The 19,095-nt window shown below is 28.4% G+C and overlaps 1 long non-coding RNA gene across 1 annotated transcript in view; it reads right to left on the bottom strand.

Annotated features, from left to right (window-relative positions):
- Positions 1–2,631: 2,631 nt before the first annotated feature.
- Positions 2,632–19,095, bottom strand: part of LOC107448204 (uncharacterized) — a 34,460-nt gene continuing 17,996 nt past the window's right edge. Inside the window, exon 5 of the long non-coding RNA XR_015432486.1 lies at positions 2,632–6,563. This is a non-coding gene — a long non-coding RNA (uncharacterized LOC107448204). The remainder of the gene's footprint in view (positions 6,564–19,095) is intronic.

The raw sequence follows: 19,095 nt of genomic DNA, 5'->3' as shown, positions 1-19,095 counted from the left end.
TATTTAAATACAAGTATCTGTCCAGAAGTCCATAAAGCAACAGTTCATAATAGCGAAGCGCGCTTATGGCGCATGATGACATTTACGGCCATGAGTTCCTAAGCAATATTTTTATTTCGAGGATGAGTCCTAACTCCCTTTGAATTTTTTCGCAACATTTACGCAATCCCTTGTTATATATAATATTTTTACATTCTGCTTTTCGTCAAAAATAGACGAAAAATATTATTTGAAAAAAAAAAAAAAAAAACTAACTTAAGCGATGAAACATTAAATTTTAAATGTCTACATTAGAATCAATCGAACTAAAGTAATTTATAAATTGAAAAAAATCGTCATCTGGAGATATTAAATGTATAGCCGTTAAATAATGGCTTAATAAATAAATTTCATATAACTACTCTTATAAAGTTAATAAACTTTATGCTGATGACAGCCAAAGATAAATGCGTGTATTTTTTTTTGCATACACACACACATATATATATATATATATATATATATATATATATATATATATATATATATATATATATATATATATATATATATATATATATATATATATATATATATATATATATATATATATATATATATATATATAATGCAATGAGAATCGTGAAAAAGATGACAATAATCAGTTTTATTTAATAGAGAAACGCAAAAGTAATGAAATACTACACAAAAATTTTAAAAAATTAACATTCAAAAAATTAGCTCCCAATTAAGATTAAACAGAACAACCTATTTTAGCATGCAATGTAGCTTTTCTAAGACGAAATAAAGTTACACTTTCTTTGAAGATTTTCCAAAATTGCGAAATATTAATTTATTTCTAAAACCTCAATTATTATATAATTTTGAAAAAATAATTTTTAGAATATGAAATATTATAGAATGATGGATCTTATCTATATTTTATTTATATAAATGCTTTTTACTTTAACTTTTTAGCTTTAAATAACTTTCTATTATTTTACCTTTAAATATTTACTTTAAATAAGAAATAGCACTTCAATCCAAAAGCTCTCGCTCAGTTTTAACATAAAAATAATTAAATTTCCTTCCTGGATTTTATATATGATCTTAATCCGATTTAGCTAAGTTATATTTTTGACATTTCAGTATGCCTGTTGAAATATACGATTCAATAATGCTTGGTGTATAATTTATAATTTAATGCCTTTTTCATATGGAAGTAAAATTAATTTATGCATGCATTCAAAAGCTTTTTCCTTTCGGCAGGAAATACATTTTTGAAATATAATGTTAAAAATATTAACTTTTACGTTTAATTCAAAATTTAATCCTTACCGCAAACTTTATAGCGTTTCATATTTAATCTAGAGAGTCAAACTTGTTATCGTTCTTAAATAAGAAATAAGACTTAAAAATATGAGAACTCCTTTTTTGTATTTCATATTTATAGCTTTTAAAATGGAAATGCGGAAGCGAAATTGTTTTAACTTACATTTATCGTTATCTTAAGAAAGAGAGAATATTTTGATATATTTGTTTGAAAGCTAGGATTTAAATTTTATCAGATTTTCGGTTTTTATTTGTAATGGAGTCAAATCTAAATTGCTATTTAGGCGAGTTATTTCTATGTAACTATTCCATTTTATAAAGCATTGAAAGATTATGAAAATATTTTTAGGAACTCAATTGATTGTCACTCAGTTCACTGAGAAAAAAAAATATAGTTGAAACTTAAAGATGACGGTAAAATTTATTGTATCTGGCTCCATGGAAACAATGGAAAAAACTCTCTAATTTTTATCATAGCGCTGCAGTAATGCGCTAAAATTAACAATGCTATCCTTATTAATAATCCCTATTTACTTTTAAATTTCTTTGAAATGTTTTGAAGGATTTTATAATGCATAATTTCTATCCCTTCCCATTCTATTAAGCCTAGTTCAAATTCGTCTTAACGTTCTATCTCTGCTACTTGTATGCTTGATTATCAACCTTATTTAATTTTAAGAATTAGTGTATGTATGCATTCTAAATTAATGATTCTTGCTTCAGATTGTAACGTAAAAAAAAACTCTTATGTGTATCTTATCTCATTGTTATTATTTATTTTAGTGTTACTGAATGATGGTGATGATGGTGGAAACATTCAACATGATGGTGGTTACCTTTTACCAAATAGTGTAACAGAATATTCTCCAGGTGCAGTTTAGAAATAAATTCAAGATTTATCTTTGTAAAATATTTGAAACCATTTTCGGCATTGATATACATTAATTTTATTTTACAGTGTATAACGAAACACATTGTAACATTTCATAACAATTATTTCTGTTTTTGTTGAATAGTTTGCAGCGAGAGAGACAAAAACAAACTTTCACCTCCCTGTCATTGATTGTAAGCAACATGAACTATTGACTCGTTGATGTCGTTTGATTTTCCCAAAATTGGCAAAAATAATTTATGAAGTGAGTAAATGCATTCTGTACCGTTACCCTTCAAACTTTGGCAAGGCTGTGATCTTTTAATTCAATTTTGGTAACAGTTACCCAGGTTCAAAAATAGACAAATAACTAATGAATTACATGAAACATTTAACAATTAAAATGAAATTTTATTATAACTATAAATTTTCAACAGACACAACTTCAATCATTTCCAGATGCCTTCATGTGCACTAAAATTTCCAATTTATGCACTTTTAAATTTCCAAATGGTTATACTCAAGATAAAACTTTTCGATAAAAAGCACTTTTAAATTTCATATGTATAACATTCAATTAATTCACACTAAAAGAGACATTTACGAAATAAAAACACTAGCTCATTCTAAATTTACAAAAACATTTAAACTTTAGGTCATTATATTCCTACAATAGATAATTAAAATTAAATATCCAAGGCTCATCTTAAAATAGGTATCTTAAGACCTGATAGAAATAATTTAAAATACGGAATAAAATGCTCTTCTAAAAAGTTATTAAAAAAGGTAAGAAATTAGAGTTTATAAATACAAAAGGAACTTGCAGATCACCTTCTGGAACGCCCATCGGGCTTGCAGCTAGACTTGTGGACTAGGAGAACTTCGACTTTCCGACCACCATTCAGTTCTTTAGAAACATTCGATTTTCTGCAGAGGAACGCTCAATTCTTACCAACCGTCTTGAACTTAGCGACATTCAGTCTATCACTTCCAGTCAACTATTCTGAGGCTTCAGATCAACTTTCTTCCAGACAACAGCTCATCCGACCAATGTTGCGTACTTAGTCGCGGCATCCAGAGACTCTTTCCAAACACCAACCTTTCAGCATTTCAGCCTAGATCAACTCACTCCGAGACTCCAGCTATATCTAAACTCATTCTCGATGATACCGGCTCAGAACACACTTCTAGCAGCCATGATAGATCCTGTCAGCAGTGAAGTTTCAACCCAACATTCCATTGGGCACGATCCGCACTCCCGTCGTACTGCTTTTTCAGCCTCTCTTCACGCCTCTTATACTTTTTTCATCAAGGCAAAATAATCCATACTGACCTGTTTACTCGCTCAAAAGTCATCCCGCATCCAGTGGACGTCAGAACAAAAAAAAAAGATCCACAAGAAAAACCAGCTACAAACCCACTAATACGCCATAAAAGTGATAATCCAATCCTCCTTAAATGTTAATACAATTTATATCCACAATCTATCCCAAAAATCGCATTTTAAAAGGGTAAATAAAAATTTCTCATGAAATATCATAATTTTGATTGCATTTAAATTTTATCATAGTGGTGCCATCTATTGAAAAAACCCCTTCTTTAAAAAGTATTGATACAAAAAAAACTCCAATAAATTTCTATTTATTACAATTCGTACCCGGTGTAAGCTTTCTCAATTAGTGTTTGGATGCAACAACACACTTTAAAGAAAGTATGAATGCTCGATTCAGTTTTAACCTAAAATAAAGCATACAATTTTTAAAGTTTTTAAGACTAAATTTTAAAAAGTATTAAGCCACCTATTTTGCAGAGTACATTACCCTTTCCCCTTTTTTTTAAAAAAAAGAGAAAGATTGTTTTTGTGTAAGGTACATAACATATCATGTAATACAAGCAAACATAAACATACCATGTAAGTCCTCTGTGTTTTAAGGACATTAATTATATCAATAAAACATTTCTCAGTTTCTGAAAACTAAATTCTTATGTCAAAATTAAGAATTTGAAGACTCCTAATAAATTGAATCGGCACAATTAAATATAAATTTCTCCGCGCCTCACAGTGATCATAAGCTATGGTTCCTAGTAGATCACCGAAGTCCATCATCACTGGTGCGGGTCAGCGAGAGAGAGGAGAGGGGTAAACATTTCGATCAGCCTGCAAATGGAGCAAGGGTGCGAACAGTACCGTAAAGTGTACATCATTTGCGCGTCCATCGGGCTACCAAAGCAGTGAAACCATATCCTCTTCAAAGGATCGAATTTGCCTTATCTTCAGGATTGTTCCCCAGACTGTCTCCAAAAGCTCATTGCGCAGGACTAGCATGCTAGCATGATGTAAATAATGTTCCAAAACTAATACTGTTTTTTTTTATATTCATAATAATGACGCCTTTTATAAAGAATAAAAACTATTGCATTATCAATACCCAATTGTGTGAGCAATATAAGTTTTGTAACTTACTAAACAAATTCAAAACTATCACAAGCAGTTTAGTTGAAAAATAATACCCGTTCTAGTTTTTTTCTCTTTGTTTTTATTTCAACTTAATTCTCATCAAACGTATTCTGACAAAGAAACGACGATAATACGAAAACTTCTGAATCCAACCACTTTGGCCTTACGTATCATGTCAAATAATTTGCAGACAAAGTATTTATTTTTGACACTAAGAACACTTCTTATCGGGATTTTAAAAGAAATATTTTGGAAAAAGGCACTTATTTTTAAAAGATGGATTTCAGTTTAGAAGGATTCGTTTATTTTAACAATGTATTATTTTTCTCCTCTATATATTTCTTACTTGATCAATAATTTTTTTTCTGGGGGGGGGGGAGAGTAGCGGTGGAAATAACCACTTTTTATACTATGTTAGTCATCAGTGCTTTAAAGTCATATTAGTTATGTTGATTAAACATTTCGCATTTTCTCAAAACTAAGTTCATGTGAAAGAAATTAAGAACACTTTGAAGAAACCTAATAAATTGACACGGAGCAATTAAATATAAATTTCTCATATCTTCATGCTTCACAGTTTACTGATCATAAGCTACGGTTAACAGTAGATCCCTGAAGTCTATCATCACTGATTGCTGCCAGTGATCGGAGGGAGGAAAACTATTTCGACCAGACTGCAAATGGATCAAAGATACCAGCAGCAATCATTGTCAAGCAGTTTTGCTGTAAAGTGCGCAATATTGCTCATATAGGGTCACTGGGCATTGGGAGCCATCCCCTCTTCAGAGGTTCAAAATTGTGATTGTATGCCTTTGCATCAACTTCAGAGATGTACGCCAGAACGTCACCAATGGCCCGTTGCGCAGTTATGACATGAATAAAGAACCACAACTACTACTATTTTAAATATTCATAATAACGGCACCTTTCATAACGAATAAAAACTATTGTAGTACCAATACCCACTCGTGTAAGCAATGTAACTTTTGTATGTATGTACATGTTGCAATCAGTTAAAAAAACTATATCAAGCGAGTTGTGAAGGCAGTAATAATTTTATAAATGGTGTTTTGCTCTAGGAAGCGCTGCAGGTATTTTGCTGTCCATATTCTCGAGTAACTGCATCCGGTGTATTTTGAGGATACTTGGCTCAACGTGTATTCAATGAGTATGTTTTTGGCTCTGAGTGATAATTTGTAAAATAATCTTAGTGTTTCTGAGTAATGCTAAAACTAACGTATGTGCGGTATGCTACTTGCAACAAGAACAAAAAAGAAAAGGACAATTGAGGACTGCCGCAAAAGGAGACTCTTTCTAAATCTAGCAACCCTGCCTCCTTTTTTTAACAATATATCTATAAATAATTGTAACAACTTTTCACTTCAAACTCATCACAACTACTGAACAAAATCAATAAGGTATAGAGCTCGAGATCAGTTTTCGCTTATATCTGTGACGAAAACACTATTCATACTGAAACTGTTTCCGGTCTGCTGCATCCGCGTGAAAAACGGTTTTGTCAGTACGAAAACCACTATCCACGCGGTTGAAAATGCATTCTATTAAGCAAAGTAAATTTGTGTAGCTGAAATATAGATTATATTCCAAAAAGTATTTGAATCCCCTTTAAGAACACTTTGCAACGTCCAACTCCATCTGTTGTCAACTTTTGTATCTAAATTTCAGAATTTCTGCGAAAACCTCATTTTTTTTATTTATTTAATAAGCATTAAATTAGAAACGTGATGTTAACGTGATTGAAAAGTGAAGGGAAAACATTTAAATGTAACATTGAATTTGAAGTTTATTATTTTGAACGAAAGATACCCAAATATAAGGAAAGGCAACACAAAGAAGAACTAAGTTTTTTAATTCCAAAAATACATGCACATGTTCTGCGTTTCACTGCTTTATCCGAAATATCTGGAAAAAAGTAAGAAGCATGTATTTAATGCATTTATTATTATTTTTTTAATTTTAAGTAAAACATTTATTATCGTTCTTAAATAACCATTTAAATTTTCTCACATGAAAAGAGTCTTAAAGGTAATTATTTGATTTTTTAATGATATTAGCCTTGTATGTCATATCGTTATCTAAAATGTTTCAAGCGACATAAGGTATTGACTCTATATAAATTGAGCTTACAGTCTTAACATTTTTTTTTTACATTTTACTGTAAATCATACAGGGAAAATAGTTTGCAATAAATTTTAATCTAGCGTCACGATAGTTTTCACTTTATTTTACTTACAAATCACGGCTATTTTTAAGGAATTTTTACTGTTTTAAAACCATCCGAATTATGTAATGTAATGATTTCGAATGAAGATCGTAAACTATGAGCATACGTCCCCTGAATTACAGGTCATAGGTATTTGCGTGACAAGCTATAAGCTGTTTTAGCTCAGCTAGGTAAACATGCGTGGAGGTGAAGGCATTACTTATTCTCTACGTAACCCGAAAGAAGAAATAAAAAATTGCTTGAGGATAGTATTCTGGTTGGTTATTGGGTAAGTGGCATGTTGCAGTTTGTGGCTCCTTCAATCTATCGGTGAGTGAGATATTCATCAATCTCACATGTATGCTGCTTTGCGTAACGGTACTCCATTCAGAACTGAAGATTGAGTCTCTCAATATCGTCCTCAACTGTTGCATCAAAGAAAGGGTTAGCCTAGCCCAAAAAAGCAACTCCCGTTGCAGTTTGCTTCTGTAAAGAGAATGGGGCGAACATTTTCTTTCTCTTCACTTTGCAGAACACATTTACTTTTGAGTAATTTTGCACCTATCACTCTTTGAATTTGGGATTCTTTGCTACACGAAAGTGAAATCTTGCTTGTTTACCTTTCCACCAACGTAGAATGGTGCGTAATCGGGAAAAACTAAGTGAAACAGACGTAAAGGCTGTTGGCTGCGACAGCTGAGATAGCACGAAAAGCCGAGGTAGAAGGATCGAGTATTGGATTGGAGACCGAAGGTACGAGGACGAACCGGAATAGTTCCTGCGCGGATGAATACCGGTGGAGGAGCACAACCGGCGGCCAAGGCAGGAAGTGAAGAGGCTGATGTCCAGTTCTTAAGGAAATGACAATTTGCTTTCGAGAGGGTTGTTGTGCAGCATCAGAAACTTCGTACCGATATTCCATTTCTACCTGGTGACGCCCACCTGCAGTATGAGATGTTTACAATCGAAAGTTTAAGTTTTAATTGTTCTTTTAATAGCAACTTTTAAATGTTTTTTAACGAATAACCTGTTAATTGGAGTTTGTGAGTTTCATGATGGTTTGTTATCTTTTACTATTAAAGAGGATGCTTCATTGCCATATTGTTTCATTTGAAGTCTTACATTCCCATCACCGAAACTTATACAATAGATAACTAACGATAGATTCTGACTCAGAAACCTTAAGATGTGTTTGGCGGAAATGGGTTACCTGCTCGATATGTGTCATGTGACTAAGGGGTCCCGCATAGAACGTTTGACACTGTTCCTAAAACAACTTTTAAGAAAAACCATACCAGATACAAATCTATTGCTGGTAACATATGAATTATATTGAACTTGATTTATGGTGCGCTGAAACTGCGCACTTTTTTATGAATCACCTTGAATAATATAGTACAGTTTATAATTATACCAATCGGGATATTTTGTGTCGGCAGTCAACATTGTGGTTGGTGCGAGCAAGGTGTATTAAATTACTTACTCGTCAATGACATTTCTGACTTCATTTGCTAGAGTAAAATAAAAAAGATACTTTATATATATATATATATATATATATATATATATATATATATATATATATATATATATATATATATATATATATATATATATATATATATATATATATATATATATATATATATATATATATATAAAGGGAACCGATCGAAAATGTTAAAAAAAGCAAAATTATGAGTAACAATGATTTTCATTCATTTTTTGTATAGTATATCAGCATTTATTTACGAAACTAATTAGGTAAATCTGAACTCAGAACCATTAAAATTGAATCTCATTTCGATCTCCCTTATGTTTAAACCATATTAAGGAGGGTGTGATTTTTTAGGGGAAAATTCATGCGATAAATATTTCGCAAATTTTTGATATAACTTGATCCGAAGACTCGAAGTTAGGAGGGTAAACTTAGTTTACGTAAGAAATATCTTTCAGGATGAAAATTATTCAAATACGAAAATAATAATTTCACGAAGTTTTCATAAAAAGCTGCAAACTCAAATCAATTTTCTTAGACTTAAATTTATAAACAATGATTAATTAAAATGGTCGAGAATATTCCATAGTGAAAATAATTGATATTTTTACATTATTTCGATGCAAAGAGGAGAATTTAACGATGGTTTCCCTGAACTCTGACTTACATAAAAAAGCATTCCTATGAATGAGAGCATTCCATAGTGAAAATAATAATAATATTGCGAAGTCACTAGATATAAAATCCTAACTCAAGGCCTTTAATGTAAGCTTAAGTTTACCTTTTAACAAAATATCAAAATACATATATAGAAGTATTCAATCGAAAAAATTGTGAGTTTCCAATTCACAAAGGTAAACTGACTGGAGGATTGCGTAAACTTAGATTTACATAATAAAGACCATTAAAAATACCTTCCATTTCTAAGATAGATAAGAATATTTATAAGAGAACATTTTTATTAATATTTTCTCTAGTTTTAAATATAAAGGTTAAGCTATGTTAACCTTTACATAAGTTTATTATGTAAAGGTAAAATACCTATCTTTACAGAATTAAGTCCCTTAAAATGCCTTGCATTCTTAAGATGGATAAAAATATTTATTAGAGAAAATGGTTAATAATAATTTCTTTAATTTTAAACATAAAGATTAATATTCCATGTAAATAGTTAAAACGACGATAGATGCGCGTTTTACTGCAATTTTTTTCATACGTAATCAAAATTATTGTATTGCGTACCAGTTTCAGAGTCCAAACCAGCGTCTTCTAAGTCGTCTATCACTTCAGCTAAAAAAAAGAGCAATTTAAATCAAATGTTAATTAGTTTAGAGTGTTTACTAATATAATATTTAACTCTTGCTAGCTAAAATATTCTTTTTTAAATTCACTTAACTAAGGAAATATTAAAATTTTTTAAGTAAATGTTTCATATTAAAACATTTCAAAAAAGTTCAAATGCTCCTAAGTAAGACTTTTTCCCCTTTGCGTAACTTATGTTACGATCTCTTTCTCTCTGTCTGTCTCCCCCACTCTCTCTCTCTCTCTCCGTCTCTCTCTCACTCTTATGCCTGTTTAGGCAGATAGGTGCGATGTTAAGATATTTTTATGTATTATCATAATAAATGCTTAACGTTTAGACAGACTTAGAATGAAATATAAATTTTGCAAGGAAGTCGTCTCAAAATGAAACTGAAATGTTTAAATTAGTTTGTAAACTTCTTAGCGATAATTATCTCTGATCTTAAACTTTTCAATAGTATTTTTATTAACAGTTCGTTAGTTAAAAGATGCTTTGAAAGCAAATTAGTAATTGATTTAAGTTAGCTTTTAAATCCTATAATTTTCAACTAATTTTTTCAGGAAAATCGTTAAAGTAAATTAATATTTTTCTTAAAAAAATATTATGTATTTTATAAAATTAACATGATTTAAAAAAATACAATATGTGAATTTAAAATTGAGAGACCCATAAACAACAAGGACCATTACTGATTAATTTTTAAAATTATGCTTATATAAATCATAATTAAAATCTAGTGAATAAAATAACTAATTTAAATCGAAATATATCTTTAGACAGATTTTAGATTTAAAATTACCAAAATATAACACTAATTAAATTTTAAATAACAGAAATTTTGTCTTTTTTTTCGAATAAAATATTTATTAGTGAAATATTTATTTTGAGTAAAATATTTTTGCGCATGCTAGAAGAAGACGTGATTTAATGATATAAAAATAACGAAAAAAGCAATATGAACTCAAATGTTTTACATACCATTAGCAAACGTAGCTATAAAGAAAGAAGTTTTCATTAATTAGCTATGCCCACTTTATTCAAAACTTATATTTTTAACTTAAATATTTATAATACTTCATAACTCGAATATGTTCTTGAATATGCACCCAAATAACATTTTTCAAAAGTTTTACAAAAGTGCTTTACTCACAGTTCAACAATAAATTAAGTAACTCAACTTTCTCCTGTTACTAACATATCTAAATTCAGTACTATCTATGAAATTAAACAAATGCACTGACGACAAGTGCTTCTATTTAATAGTTTAGTGAAAGATGAATTGAATGATTATGAACTGAGGGAATTTTCTCATTTATTTTTTAATTTCTATTAATAAATGGAATAGTAATAATTCTTGTTTGCCTCATTCTATCCCTGCAAAAATTTTCTTGCTTAATTTTCCTTGCCAACATACATTAAACAGACATTTTGAGTAAACAAGGGAAATAATATTAAAAAGATCTCAAACATACTAGAAAACTGAACTTGATTTCATGAAACATACACGAATTCTATCAAAAGATTCCTAAAACTAAATAGCAAAAGTATTGAACTTTTAATTGAGTTTTTGAGCATTTAAGAAAAATATTAGATCTTCATGCAATTCTGTTATAAAAATTGAAGACTTCAATTGTAAAAAGGGATAAAGGCAAATAGTGTTATTAAAAGCAAATAGAACTTCAGTTCCGTTTAATTTTTAACAAGAAACTCCGCAGTTTGAAATGCGAAATAGTAAATATATTTTATGTGGAAATAGAAATACAATTCACAAATATATGGTTTAAGACTTCTTATATTTAAGTTTGTTTTTTCGAAACCTCTTAACATCTGTTGGTATTTTGTGCTGAAAAAATTGATTTATTCAAATACAATAGGTTTACTGGACTGAATTACAAATCTTTGCACCTAAATTTAAACTTAATGTAAACAGCATGTATTAAAGTAATAAACCGAAATTTATTGAAATAGTAAATAAATGTATAATTATTACCTGAAATAGCTAACGCAGCAATAATAAAGAACAAGAAGATAGCAATTCGTGAGTTCATCTTGAAGTTGTGAATTGAAGTTAATAAGAAAGTTTGAAATCAGGAGGGACAGTGCTAACTTTAAATTGATCTCTCTTATTTTTATATCATAGATGTCAAACTGATTTTTCAAAGTAAATATATGTTTTTTTCAGTTGTAAATAAGATAAATATTGATCAATTATAAACTGTTCAAGCGAAGATTGATTACTTCCAGGTTAATTTGATGAAAATCGTTTATACATACGAGGAGCATTTATGTATTGTACTGTCAATAAAATGTTAGTCAATTAGACGAAATAATTAATTTGTAAGAGTGTTGGGATTTTCAACATTAAAGTAGGGATATATTTTGTCATAAGAGCTACAATATGGGCAACAAAATAATAAAAAAAAACTTTAGATGCTTATCGTAAAAAATCATTTTGAAATGATATAAAAAATACAATTATTTCTACCTAAAGTGCTTTTTTTTTATCGATGTGTTGTTGATTTATCGTAAAGCATAAAAAGTGCAGTTTTTTTTTAATTTCAGAAATACCTCGCAGGTATTGCTATTTTTTTTCGTTTGAGATGTTTTGTACCAGATTATTATTTTCCCAAATTCTCAAAAACAATTATCAAAAATACACTAAACTTGTTAATAATTTGATAAAGAATTTTTTATTTAATATTCAATATTGTTTTATTAACATTTATTAACATTTTAATTAACATGTTGAATTTTGGAATCTAAAGTAAATGCATTTGATATGTAGCAGGTGCTCCTTTCACTGAAGAAAGTTTGCAAAAAAAAACTTCGATACTAGTAATTTAGCTCTACATATACTTTTATAATAATAAGCCAACACAATATTGTATTTTTTAGCTACATATATTTATAGAAAAATAATACAATAGTCCTACACGAAACAATAAAGCTATAACTTAAAAGAGAGAACAATTCATGCATAAATTATCCAATACATGTAACAAAATAACATAAATTGGGACAACACTATTCTAGATATGTTTTAAAAAAATTGATTCTCTTAATATGACACCAGTCGGGAAATTGGACGTAAAGTTCGATACAAGAGGTCAATACATTTTATAATTTTTATTAAAGCAAACATTCTATACTTTTTCATAAATTTTTGAAAACGCTAATTAATTAATAATAAAATATGTAAGACTTATTTTCTAAAGAGATAACAAATCGAGGGAAAAAAAGCAAAATTATTCAGGGTGTCCCGTTTAGTTTCTATTTGCGCACTGTCCAACCATACACTTAGCTACATTATATTTATATGTTGAAGCTGGAAATGTTTGTGTGCAATTTAGTAATGGAATAGAAAATATAATATAATTTTTTTAGAATTATCTCTACATAAAGAAAGCTGGCAACAACTATTTGTTTATTATCCACCATCATTGTAATTGTGTTGCTGTGCAGTAACTTAATGCAACAGAAGTATTAAAATTAATATACTCTTTTATGTAATTTTCCTTCACAGGGTAGAGGATATTGTTATCTATTTTAAATTTAATAGTTAAGTTAAAAATGCTGTGTTTCATATGGCTTCATTAGGAAAGCTCACTAAAAATTCATTCACAGTTCATTGCTTCACAAGGGAACTGGAAATAGAAAAAGAAATAATAAAAATTTAACGATTCAACACTTTAGGCTATTATTTTTAAGCGGCTTTTATTCTTAAACATGGAATAAACATGTCTTATACTTTAAAATCTATACTAAAATTCACTGATTGAAGCTAATAATTTTCTTTAAATTTTGATCAATTTTTTCTATTAAATAATTAGTATTTATTTAAAATATTTGTCAAATTACCGTATAGTGATAAAAATAAACTTTATGAGTAAGGACAGGAAACGCTGAGCTACTGATTAAGCCTATTTGCATCTTTTAATGGTAGTAAATCTTATGTGTTTTGAATGTAGACCTCATGCCTACATTTTTTAATTTTAGGAAAACAGCATTGATTTTTTTTTTTGTGAATATATTTTATAATTTTTAATATTTTCATGCTTACATGTTTTAATCCTATCTTTACTGAAGTTAATTTTTATTAAATAGCTATTACTTATAACTTATGTTTTTTTCTTATTTATAATATATGTACACAATCGAAAATATATTTAATTTTTGAGGAAAAATTGTAATTGGGGAATTATAGTGAACTTTAACATAGGTGTTTGCTCAAGGAACCATCTGAGAAAAGAGCATAAGTGAAGAAGACGCAATAAAAATATATGTTAAAAATTTTAAAACGCAGCATAAAATGCGATGAAGATTTGAATAAGAAAGCTTATATATTTATATTAAAAATATTTAGATAATTATTGCAATTATACGAGGAAAGCAAAACACAACACGTTACAAATTCTTTCAGTATAATCCATTTTAGATATTTGTATTTTGCTGTTAAATGTGTATTTTCAAGTAAGAAAAAATGACAATCAAAAAGTTTTTATTACTGAGGTAATGGAATATGTCTCTTTAAGTGCAAGCAAGTGACCTCGATCTTTTTTTTAAATTTGTTGTATCTTTTGTATTTTTTTGAAGAATTTCAACCGAATGACGAACTGAAAGCTTGAGTACAATTATATTGTAAATTTAAAAGAACCTTTATCTTATATATTTGGCATAACTTTTAAAAAATAACTTAAGAAATAAACAAACATTCCGAGGTCTCTTCAAGCAGGGGAATATTTTTTAAAACATGTCTTGTTGCAAAATTAATAATAACCAACATAAGTAATAGATTATATAATAATAACCAGCATAATATTATATCCATATGAAATTCTGTACGCTTTGGAAGCGGCTTTTATTTTTCACCATGGACTTAACATGTAAACATGGACTTAACATGTTTTATTCTTTCCAATTTGAACTAAAAGTTATTGATTGAAGCCAATAAAACTTTTTCTAAACTTTGATCACTAATTGTTTTTAATTAAATTATTAGTATTTATCTAAAATATTTGTCAAATTATAGTATAGTGATAAAAAGATACTTTCTAATTAAAACTGAAAACGCAGTACTCCAAATTAAACATATTTGCTTCTTTTAATCGATATAAACCTTATGCGCTTTAAATGTAAACCTCATGCCTACATTTTCAATATATATATAAAATTATTGAATTTTGATAAAGAACATTTCTCAATACTTTCTCAAGAATGCATGAAATTTATTTTTGAACTTTGATTATTTAGTAGAAATCAGGGGACTAATGCAGAATTCCGTCGATTTAAAATATGAAATTAACTATTTAACACAGACTATTTTAAAAGCAGCAAAAATTTATGAAATTGGCTCAGCAACGCATTTTAGTATCACATTACAAGAGTTACGTATTTAGTAGAAATAAATAAATTTTGCAAATATTCTATATTTTAAAAATAAAATTCAGGAGTCAAAGTTGTCCCACTTTCCTGCGTCTCTTCTTCCAAGAAGATGACCCCTTGAATAAAAATATTAACTGTATCAATAATACGGAAAACAACAAGAAATTGATATAAGTTGTTATTTGTTACTTGTATTTGTTATTATTAAAAATTATATATATTTAAATTATTAGCAGCTAGTTAAGCTTATGTGGCTTTAATTTTACATTTTAAATAATTATATAACGTATCTCAAAAACGACTAAGATTTAAAAAAGCAAGTACGCAAAATATACCAAAAACGGCAAAACATTAAAAAAAAATTTTTATCCCATTTTTTAAGTTTCTCAACTAATTTTTTGTTCGTTAAAGTATATCAAGGATATATGCCGTTAATTTTGAAATTGAAATATGTCAAAATGGACACACTCAAACCCAGTGGTGTTATAGCTCAAGGAGAGACATGGCATACTGTGCTCATCCAAGTTTTCTTGACCTTGGGCTCAGGGGTGCAGTTTTAATCATTTATAATTAATTAGTTTTGGCCGGGATAGCCTGGTTGGTAGGGCACCAACCTGTACCAACAAACTATTGAAACCGTTTCAGAATACTGAGGAAAAAACTGATTTTCAAAATTTTTTTATTACAATATACCACTATTTTTATAAAATTAATCGCAAATGAAAATTTTATTTTGTATTGCCTTGACGGTCTACTATGTAAAAATACTTTTTCAAAACTTTTTTTTTATTTCCAATGGCCAAGGTTACAAAAGAAGCCAAATTATAACGCTAAATTCAACAAAACAAAAATGATTCCCTGATACAGTTTTTGTACATTTAATGACGAGGTTTTGCAGAAGCTCGCTTTGCTTTCTCATATTTAAAAATGCTCATTTTCTTGCCAATGACAGATGGTTGTATCAAAATACAAATTAATGCGATTAAAGAATAACTTTATTTTATTAATAAAGTTTACTTTATTAACGCAGATTTTTTTATTATATTTAAATCTAATCATTCTGCTCTTTTACTATTTGAAATTCTTCTTTGATTTTCCTAATTTCTCTTAAAAATTTTGATTTTTATTTTTGTTGCTAAGAAAATTCACAAAATATTTTTAAATTTTTTTCAGCAGTAGAGATTATTTAGCGATAATATGCAAAGATAATATCCAACATAGACTTGCAGTTTTTGATAGTTATGCAGTATTCAGTTATTTAATTGCATATACTGAACGGGCATAATTCTGCATAAAGTTTCTTAGTGAAACAAACATGCCATTTTGATAAGCGAACAAAACGTTCTTACATTTTGATAAATGTTGAAGTGATACAAAATATATGAATAATAAAATGCGAAAAAATAATGTAATATGCAACTATTTTACAGTGTGCTAAAGAAATATCACATTTCGTTTTAAGCATTTACCGGTAAAATACAAAGCAAGAATGCAAGTAGAATACAGAATAGAGATAAGAACAGTTTGCAAGTAATTGCACTGTAGAATAAATTTCATTTTGTTTTCTGCTGCTTTAGATTTTTTTAAAGATTTCAGGTATTTTTGCATCGCTGAATCAAATCTGCAATGGATTTCTCCCTTTATTCCACATTTTTTTGATGACATTCTCAGTTTATTTTTTGTCCAAATGTTCATGTTTAAAGACATTTTATATAATACAGGGTCCCGTAGATATTATGACAAAATCCTAAGGAAGTTATATATCATCAAGATTATAATTACTTAGGCACCCATGCCTGGAAAAGTCGGCGTACGTCGCTAGGATCGCTTCCCCATTTTGAAGTTTGTTCATGTACTTCAGAACAGGTACTTTTACTTAACTAAACAGTCTTAATTTTATGTTTTCATTTATATCTTGTCAAAAAATAATATAAGCTCAGCATTAACTGCTTTATAGTAATTTAATGTCTTGGCGACAATGCCATGATAGTTTGTTTAACGATTTGGCGTGATTGTTAAGATAATCGCCAAGTCATTAAATTACGATAAAATGGTAATACTAAACTTATTTGAATACAATTTTTATAAATATTTATACAAAAACATAAAATTAAGATAATTTATTTAAATACAAGTATCTGTTCAGAAGCCCACAAAGAAACAGTTCCTAACAGCGAAGCACGCTTAATGGCAAATGATGACATTTACGGCCATGGACTCTTAAGCAATATTTTGATTACGAGGATTAGTTCTAACATCCTTTGAATTTTGTCGCAACATTTACGCAATCCCTTGTTATATATAATATTTTTACATTCTCCTTTTCGTCAAAAAATAGACAAAAAATATTATTTGAAAAAAAAAATAATAAAAATAAAAAACTAACTTAAGCGGTGAAACATTAAATTTGAACTGCCTACATTAGAATCAATCAAATTAAAATAATTTATAAATTGAAAAAAATCGTCACCCGGTAATATTAAACGTTTGGCCGTTAAATAATGGTTAAATAAATAAATTTCAGATAACTACTGCTATGAAGTTAATGAACTTTATGCTGATGACAGCCAAAGATACATGCGTGTATTTTTTTGTTGTTGTATATTTGTATATTTTCCAAAATTGTGAAATATTAATTTATTTCTAAAATAATAATTATATAATTTAAAAAAAATAATTTTTGGAACATGAAAGATTAAAGAATTATGCATCTTATCTCTAATTTATTTATATAAATGCTTTTTACTTTAACTTTTCAGCTTTAAATAACATTTTATTACTTTACCCTTAAATATTCACTTTAAATAAAAAATAACACTTCAATCCAAAAGCTCTCGCTCAGTTTTAACATAAAAATAATTAAATTTCCTTCCTGGATTTTATGTATGATCTTAATCCGATTTAGCTAAGATATAACTTCGACATTTCAGTATCTCTGTTGAAATATACGATTCAGTAATGCTTGGTGTATAATTTATAATTTAATGCCTTTTTCATATGGAAGTAAAATTAATTTATGCATACATTCAAAAGCTTTTTCTTTTCGGCAGGAAATACATTTTTGAAATATAATGTTAAAATTATTAACTTTTACGTTTAATTAAAAATTTAATCCTTACCGCAAACTTTATAGCGTTTCATATTTAATCTAGAGAGTCTAACTTGTTATCTTTCTTAAATAAGAAATAAGACTTAAAAATATGAGACCTCTTTTTTTGAATTTCATATTTATAGCTTTTAAAATAGAAATGCAGAAGCGAAATTGTTTTAACTTCCATTTATTGTTATCTTAAGAAAGAGAGAATATTTTGATATATTTGTTTGTAAGATAGGATTTAAATTTTATCAGATTTTCGGTTTTTATTTGTAATAGAGTCAAATCTAAATTGCTATTTAGGCGAGTTATTTCTATGTAACTATTCCATTTTATAAAGCATTGAAAGATTATAAAAATATTTTCAGGAACTCAATTGATTTTCACTGAGTTCACTGAGAAAAAAATATGGTCAAGACTGATAAAATTTATTGTTTCTGGTTCCGTGGAAACAATAAAAAGCACTCTCTAATTTTTACCATAGCGCCGCGGTAATGCACTAAAATTAACAATCCTATCCTTATTAATAATCCTTATTTATTTTTAAATTTCTTTGAACTGTTTTGAAGGATTTTATAATGCATAATTTTTATCCCTTCCCATTCTGTTAAGCCTAGGTCAAATTCGTCTTAATGTTCTATCTTTGCTACTTGTAGGCTTGATTATCAACCTCATTTTATTTTAAGAATTAATGTATGTTGTATGCAATTGTAACAGGGTACGATTGTAACAGAGCAAAAATTTCGAGTGTCGGGTTCTAAATTTGGTTCCTAGGTGACGCACAAGGTGTATTTAATAAATCTACCTGTACACCCCTGATGGCAATCATTTTTATGTACTTTTGAAAGAGTTACATCACAAGAGATATTTTCACGCTACGTAAGTACTATTTTTGGTATTAGAATATTATATTGTAACAATTTAATTTTGTTTAAACAAATAAAAATTATTAAC

This window comes from Parasteatoda tepidariorum, chromosome 3, assembly GCF_982258835.1.
Source record: "Parasteatoda tepidariorum strain Cologne lab strain chromosome 3, Ptep-v5.0, whole genome shotgun sequence".
Taxonomy (NCBI): domain Eukaryota; kingdom Metazoa; phylum Arthropoda; class Arachnida; order Araneae; family Theridiidae; genus Parasteatoda; species Parasteatoda tepidariorum.
The sequence above is the reverse complement of the archived record's forward strand: the minus strand, read 5'-3'. Positions and strand labels throughout refer to the sequence as shown.